This window comes from Nomascus leucogenys, chromosome 20 (assembly GCF_006542625.1).
Source record: "Nomascus leucogenys isolate Asia chromosome 20, Asia_NLE_v1, whole genome shotgun sequence".
Taxonomy (NCBI): Eukaryota; Metazoa; Chordata; class Mammalia; order Primates; family Hylobatidae; genus Nomascus; species Nomascus leucogenys.
In genome coordinates this window covers 49,279,655-49,288,336 of record NC_044400.1, presented here as the reverse complement: position 1 = coordinate 49,288,336, position 8,682 = coordinate 49,279,655, and positions in this window count along the sequence as shown.

Genomic DNA, 8,682 nt, shown 5'->3' with positions numbered 1-8,682 from the left:
AGAGAGGGTTTCCCCATGTTGGCTATGCTGGTGTCAAACACCTGACCTCAGATGATCCGCTTGCCTGGGCCTCCCAAATTCTACAGGCGTGGGCCATCGCACCTGGCTGAAAATAGCGTTTTTTAAACTGTAAAATAAAGGCACAACACTTTCTGACAAATACTGAGGTAATTTGTCACCAGCAGACCTTTACTAAATAAACGGTATTGTTCAACCAGAAGAAAATGATCCCATATGGAAACACATAGATGTGGAAAAGAATGAAAAACACAAAATATGTAAATACATTAGTAAATGTAAAGTAATATTGACAGTACAAAGAGTGACAATAATATTTTGTGAAACTTAAAATATTTATAGAATTAAAATCCATGGTGGCAGAAATGGAAAGATGGTAGGAGGTAAATGGGGTTAAAATGTGCAAAGGTTTTAACATTAGAGAAGTGGAAAATAGTAATTTGCATTAAATTAGGGTAAGTGAAGGATGCCAGCTATAATGTCTAATAACCACTAAAAGACTATTAAAAGAAGTAATTAAGTAAATGTAGCAAACATATTTGATTAATTCAAAAGAAATCAAGACAAAGAAAAAGCAAAATAAAGCAGGTATGCCAAATAGAAAATAAGACTACAGACATAAAAGCAAGTATACCAATAATTACATTAAATGCCATGAACTAAATGATTCTATTTAACAACAGTACTTGTTAGGTTGAATTGAAAACAAAATACAACTCTATGTTGCTAAGAAGAAATATACTATAGAAACATAAATTCAAAAAGTTAAAAGTAAAAAGATACAGCAAGAAAACAGGACTTCACTCCTACAACTTGCAAGGAACTGAATTTTGCCAACAACTATGTGTAAACTTCAAGGAGAACTCCAAGTATCTGATGAGAATATAGCTCTGGCCACAACTTGATCTCACCCTGGACAAAGGACACCGTGCTTGGACTCCTAACCTACGCAACTGTGACCTAATACATGAGTGTCATTTTTAGCTGCTATATTTGTGGCAATTGGTTACACAGCAATAGAAAATTAATACATAACATGAATGTCCATCCAAAAATTAACTAATTAGTTGTGATATATTCATAATATGAAGTTCTGCCCAGCAATGAGAACAAATGCATTATTGCCATATGCATTACCATGGAAGAGTCTCAGTAACATAATGCAAAGCAAAACAAATTAGACACAAAAGAGTACCTGCATGAATCTATGCATTTCTAGAAAGTACATTTGTTGGGTTGTAGTAAAATCTCATATTTTCTTTGATAAAACTCTGTATCTTTCATAAGATTCTCAAGCATATCATGACCCCAAAAAGGCAAGGGTCACTGATGTAGATTATGTAACTATGTACTAAAAAAAAATTAAATCAGCATAATTGCCTCAATTTTCATTGTTGAGGTAGCATGAGGACAGAATGCAATTTTTATTGTTTGGTATCTTTTAAGTTTTTCTTCTGCTAATTATCATCCTTAAATTCATAAAAAAGCAACAAAGAAACAATGCTATGGAATTACAAACTGAGTGCAAGTGTAAATCTTTTGTAGGTTTTATCATTTTTGTCTTCAAGAAAGGAATCCAAGGCTAGGCATTGTGGCTCAGGCCTGTAATCCCAGCACTTTGAGAGGTCAAGGTGGGAAGAACACTTGAGACCAGGAATTCAGGCCCAGCTGGGGCAACACAGCAAGACTATATCTCTAAATAAAACAAACAAACAGACAATTAGCAGGGCACAGCGATGTGTACATGCAGGCCCAGCTACTAGGAAGGCTGAGGCAGGATGATCACTTGGACTCAGAAATTCGAGTCCGCAGTCAGCTATGATCACACCACTGCACACCAGCCTGAACAACAGAGTAAGATCCTGTGTCTTAAAAAGAAAAGGGAAAACAAGAAAGAAATCCAATGTTCTGCATTTCTTTCTTATTCCCTCCCAGTCCAATCATGAATGTGCTGTCTGGGGTTTGTCAGATTCGAGGACACCAACTGGGCCTTCTCACTGATGGGTAGAACCAACGGAAGTGGTAAGAGCTTGAGGTTTTCCTCTCACTCCCTTTGCTCTCTCTTTTCCCATGTGACAGCAACCAAGGATTGGGTCATTTCAGGAGAATTATTTCTAGCAGAGGTCAGTATCAGACGTTGCGAACAAATATATTCTCATTACGTATTACCTTTCTCTCTGGTAATCTCTCTCTGATATTGACAGATGCCACCAGTTACTAGCTAGCTTAAAAAGGGATGTTCCATATAACATGCCCTGGGTTACTAACATATACTGCACCAAAATTTGTGCCTCCAATCCAGAAGTTAATAAAGTGTTACCTTGGTTTTCTTCATTCATTGTTTCTTGCTCATGCATTTTCTTCCAGGGCCTTGTCAGGGAACATGGGGATGGTCAGGTACAGGATTTCGGTATTTCTGGATCCCAGGTTATAAAACTGACTTAATACTATAAGAAAATTTCACCCTATTTTCTGAAAGCTGTAGATAATACCCAACCTTTGCGTATTCAGTCTTGACTTAAAAAATATTTGTTTAGGGATTGATTTCTCTCTCAAATAGTTTAGGAACATTCTTGAGAATTCACTTTTGGAATGAGAATATCATATTTATGTTACACTCTCTCTGAAGAAATTGCATATATTCACATAGTGCTAACGTGATACAGGAACTATGTTTGAATGTGTTTGTAGAAAATAGCTTTGACATCAAAACTTGTTCTTTAAAGCCAGAAAATTCATATTCATACTTAGAACATCATAGATGGATACAAGAACAGGTGGATGGAAAATGCTAAAAAGTGCTTCACAGAGAGCAGAGAGTGTGTTTGAGAAATGTGAATCATTTTTTAAAATGTAAAAACCAAATGACCATTGCTTTAGTTTCAACTTTAGCCTCTGGGCAATTATCAAGCCTTTGCATTTTCCTGAGTTTCTTTTACTTTGTAGGGTTTCACATTCCATTTACTGCCCCAAACAGATCAGCGAACTGTTTAATTCAATGATATGAGTTGTATTTTTGTATTAAAGTAAACATCTTTGTCATTGATGACTAATTCAGGTAAGAAAATCTTTTTGGTTTGGGGTAAAACTCATTAATTACCTAATGATAATGAAATTCAGTCATTAGCAGGGAAAGGAAATATTTCTAGATGTTAGAGAAATTCATTTTAAATGACTTATGCTGTTTTTTAGGTATATTACCTTTCCTATTCTTTAATACGCAAAAATAAATGGATTTTTTCCTGTTACACCACTCAACACAAAACCACACACCAAAGCAATCACTTCTTCAACAAACATGAACGCTGGGTGTCCTTTGATTCCATTCAGTTCTGACTCATCTACCTGGAGATAGCACAGTTTGAGGGCTCAGTCCCACAGGACTGCCGTTTCAGATGCCAAATGCCAGTAGTAGGGTATCACCTATACTTCTAACCACTCAGCTATGAATCAGAGTTCTTATGACCCCTTCCTCATGTTTGATTAATTTGCTAGAGTGGATCACAGAAGTCACAGAAATACTTATGTTTACCCATTTATTATAAAGAACATTGGAAAGGATACAGATAAACAGCCAGATTGAAGAGATGTATAGGGTGAGGTATGGGAGAAGGGATATGGAGCTTCAAAGCCATCTCCAGGAACCTCCACTTATTCAGCTACCCAGAAGCTCCCCAAACCAAGATATTTTTAGTTTTTATGAAGGCTTCATTACACAGGCATGATGGATAAAATCATTGGCCACTGGCGATCAATTCAACCTTTAGCTCCTCTCCCCTCCCCAAAGGTTCAGATGTGGGGCTCAAAGTTCCAACTGTCTAATCATGCCCTGGTCTTTCTGGTCACCAGCCCCAATCCTGAAGCTACCTAGGGGTTCCCAGACCTAGTCATCTCATTAGCATGACTAAGGGCACTCTTAGACAGTATGCCAGGGCCAGGCGCAGTGGCTCACATCTGTAATCGCAGCACTTTGGGAGGCCGAGGCACATGGATCACTTGAGGTCAGGAGTTCGGGAGTAGCCTTGCCAATACGGTGAAACCCCATCTCTACTAAAAATGCAAAAGTTAGCCAGGCGTGGTAGTGCACACCTGTAATCCCAGCTATTCAGGAGGCGGAGGCAGGAGACTAAACACCAAATATATACTTCACAGTATTGCACCTACAAGACGGCACATATTATGGTTTACCATTCAAAAAATAAAAATAAGCTTCAAATTGGAAACCAGGCTTACATACAATTTTGAAAAAGCAAATATCTCTCCATGAATTTTTCTGGGGTGAGTGTATTAGAATTGCTGTTTCCCCTATGATATGAATCAAATGGCTCCCATTTCAAATCCATTTTTGTGATCGAGGCATACTGGTAATGTTTTTTCTGACTCTAAAAATAGTTTTATTTCAGCGAAGGCCTTGAAGTAAGTCCTCCAGTCACAAGGCATACTGGAAATTTGAGTGTGACTCAAGCTCATTGTGAAATGATGTTTACCAAGTTATGATTACAAGCAAAGTTAGTTACTTTGTCATAAAGAGAATGTTGCAAAGGCTAACAAGATTTTAAAGTATAGGTTGAGTATCCTTTGACCGAAATTTTTGGAGCCAAAAGTTTTCAGAGTTCAGATTTGGTTGCATTTTGGAATATTTGCATATACCTAAGGAGATATCTTGAAGATGGGACCCAAGTATAAACACAAAATGCATTATGATTCATACATACCTTGTACACATAGGCTGCAGGTAATTTTATAAAACACTTTACATAACTTTATTAAACATGAAACAGAGTTTGTGTTAAGCACTTTGGTATGGAATTCTCCACTTCTGGCATCATGTCAGGGCTCAAAAAAATTTTAGATTTTGTGATTTTGGATTATGATTGGATGCTCAACCTGTATATATGTATATACAGGTATATATATATATATATATATACACCTTCATAAAAGTATTTTTCACAAATGTAATATAAATCAAGCTCCCTCAGGTTTTCTTATAAAACATTTTTAAACATAGATATCAAATGCTTCCCTGGATTAAGTAACATTATCTGAAATTTGTTTTACATTATTGCTGGTTAATTATGATTTTGAGTATAATGATTTTGGCCAAAATTAAGGAGCTTTATAAGAAACTGGCATATGAAATTTATTTTATTTATTCTGGACATATTGTTGAGGGTATTTCTGACTCCATTAACTCCATTAAATAGTCTTTTTTTTTTTTTTTTTTTTTTGAGACAGAGTGGTTCTTGTTGCCCAGGCTGGAGTGCAGTGACAAAATCATAGCTCATTGTAACCTTGGAGTCCTGGGCTCAAGCAATCCTCCTGCCTCAGCCTCTAGGACTTACAGGCATATGCCACTGCTCTGGACTATGTTTTTTGGGTTTTTTTTTAACTTTTGTAGACATGGGGCCTGGCTATGTTACCCAGGCTGGTCTTGGACTCCTAGCCTTACACAATCCTCCTGCTTTAACCTCCCAAAGTGCTGAGATTACAGATTTGAGCCACCACACCTGGCTTAGTCTTGTATTGTTGACATCTGCCAAAACTCACCAATCGATATCAAAAAACACCTATAATCACACAACGTACACAGTTTTTTTATTTAGCTTGCTATGGCAATGGAGAACATACCCAGGGAACTATTAGGAGCATCTTAGTAAAGTGAAACTAGAAGGGGCTTCTTATGGACTCTGGACAAGCGTTGGAGGGCTCTGAGAACAGATTATGAAAGTAAGTTGGGTGCTATCAGAGAAGAGAGGCAATTCAATAATGGGTATCTCAATGATGTCTCCCAGAAGCAGGGACAATGAAAACTAAAATCATATTGTCATTGTAAGGAAGCAGAGATCACTTAGAAAAGGGGATGTGAGTCATTTTACGGTTGCAGTACAGCCTTGCCTTTGTTTAGCTAGAAACACTGTTGTTACTGGAAGCGTCACTAAATTTCCTCTGACCATGTCTGCATCCAGCTTGGTTTTGGTTAGAACCATCACTGATTGCAAGCAGGGCACATTTTTGTTTCCTCATGAATCCAACAGAGCAGAAAATTCTTAGTTTCTACTACCAGAGATACTGGTGCTTCTCCTCAACTACTGGTTTGTTTTCATCTTATTAAGGCTAGAAATTGTAAAAAAGAGAAAAACACTGTGACTCCGTCCTCTAAGTGACTGCTAGAACCTCCCAAGGCAACACAGCTATAGCGCATCTATTTGACACCAATGGAACCAGTAGCATCATCTTAATTTTCCTAACTTTCTTTTCCCTTTACCCAATTTTATGGCTTATTTCTATTTTTTACCTTACATGTTTTGAAAATCATACCAATTTTTTTTTTTAGGCTAAAGCAGAGAATAAATAAAAAATAACTGTCAAGCTTGGATTGTCTTTTATTTGTGAGCTCAGAATCAAGATGAGAAGGTAGGAAGTTGTTATGAATGTGGATGGAAGTTACGGACAATGCTGGGAAACAAGCCAGTATTAAGGACTGTACCCATTTCTAAACTGGGCTCTATCGTTAACTGCCCTTGTGACCTACAGCAAGCATTGAACTTCCTTAAGCTTTATTTTCCTCATGTTAAAGTAGAATAATATTGTACCAATATAGTTAGGATAAAATAAGAATTATCATGTGAAAGACTTCTGGTAACTTTTACATGACAATGTATGAATATTTTGTTAAAAATTTAGTGCCAAATGCTTTGTGCCTGGCCAACATGATGAAACCTTGTCTCTACTAAAAATACAAAAAATTAGCTGGGCATGATGGCGGGTGCCTGTAATCCCACCTACTTGGGAGGTTGAGGCAGGAGAATCGCTTGAACCTGGGAGGTAGAGGTTGCAGTGAGCTGAGATCGCGCCACTGCACTCCAGCCTGAGCGACTGAGTGAATCTCTATCTCAAAAAAAAAAAAAGAGAAAAGAAAATGTTTCTTTCCTTGAAGGTGACTATAATGAAATCTTTCACTTTTCTTTCATCCTAGAAAGCAAGAATCACAATTATACAGCAATTATGCAAAAGCTCCCATGCTCATAAATACTAATCTAATGAGCCCTGATTCAGATTCTAAATCATCCAATTAAATGCTAATTGGCTTATTCTCTTTAAAACGAGTTTACACTGATTCTATTCATTTCCTGACCTTCGGACATATGAGTCTAGTTTCCTTGATTAAAAAGGACCATGGCTGGATGGTCCTAATAAGAAAGCAAGCACGTAAAGTATCACAGAGCCCCATGGCCAACATAGCATTAAAGTATCTATAAAGAAGCAAAATATACTTTTACCATATATACCTGGATTTTACACTAACGTAAGTATTGTATCCTAAAAAGAGTCATAGAGACACACTGTGCTCATTTCTATACTATCATACTTATAAAATTTATATGCAGTTCATCTTTGCAAATTGTCTTCAGAGACGGTTTAGAGGCAACATATGATAACCATTTTTGCATCAGACTCTCATCTCCATATCAACCACACATAGCCTTCTTTTCCACAGTCACCTCTCTTGCAATTAAAATGGCTCTAAATGAATGACTTTTGGTTGTTTACAAATGCCAAGTCTGCCTGTAAGAGCTTAAGCTTTGCTGCCATTGAAGACATGCAGACATCAGCTCCAGAACGTGCTGTGGTTGAGTTCTGCATAAGTCTCACCTGATGGGAGTATCCTCAGAGAAGAGCTGGCTCTTGCACAGGAGGCAATGCTCCCTGGAAGGGAACCCAGCTCCTATGCCTGGGAAACAGTCACATTGCTTCAGGGTCACATTTTGAAAATACTGTGTATAGCCTATGCATAAAACTCTTGTAAAACATTTGCAAAGACATCTGATACTTTCTATTCTTAGCTCAAGAGTTCAACTCATTTAAAAGATATTAAAATGTTAAGTTTGCAGAAGGCTAGTATTACAAAAACCTGATATTCAACAGAAGTAGAACGAATTAAGATGGTAGAAGTTTGCTTCCATTCACATTCTCCATGAAGCCAAGAGACCACATGTCTACCTAGAAGACTTCATATCTTCCCAGATAATCACTTTAAAAGGTGACTTAGACCAGTGTGTAGGTCTGTGTTTATCTTTCTGTCCACCCTGAGCCACCCCTGTGAGCAGGATACCGATAAGGAAAAGGGAAGATTGTTTCACTAGTCTGGCAGGCAAAGTCTAGAAAACTGAAAGATGCCATTATGGGACATAGGCTGTGTTCAGCCTACCTAGTTGTAAGGCACAGGATAAGATAAAAATCCCAGGAAAGATGCATTTTTGAAATCCTGCTTTTGACTCAATTTTTCAACAGGCATTGTCACGGTGATGAGAAAAACTTGGGAGAAAACGCTAGAAGAAATTAAAATGATGTGACATGATATCTATGTAAGGTTTTCTCTGACATAGACCTTGCCAGGGGCCTTGCCAGGGTCCTTGCCAGATATTTATGACACTGTGGATGCCATGTGGTTAGTGGAAGTTCCAGAGTTCCTGTAAGCCACACCAGCATCTGATCTAAGGGTTTCTACAGGGCCACGGCTAGTAGGTTGATAGATCTTGGTGATACTGAAACGTTAATACAGCCAAGGCCATTTTGGATGTACATGTAGGTGTGTGCTTATGTGGGTGAAATTGCTGATTTTATATCCCACAATATGCTGAGTGATCATGAAAGTAACAT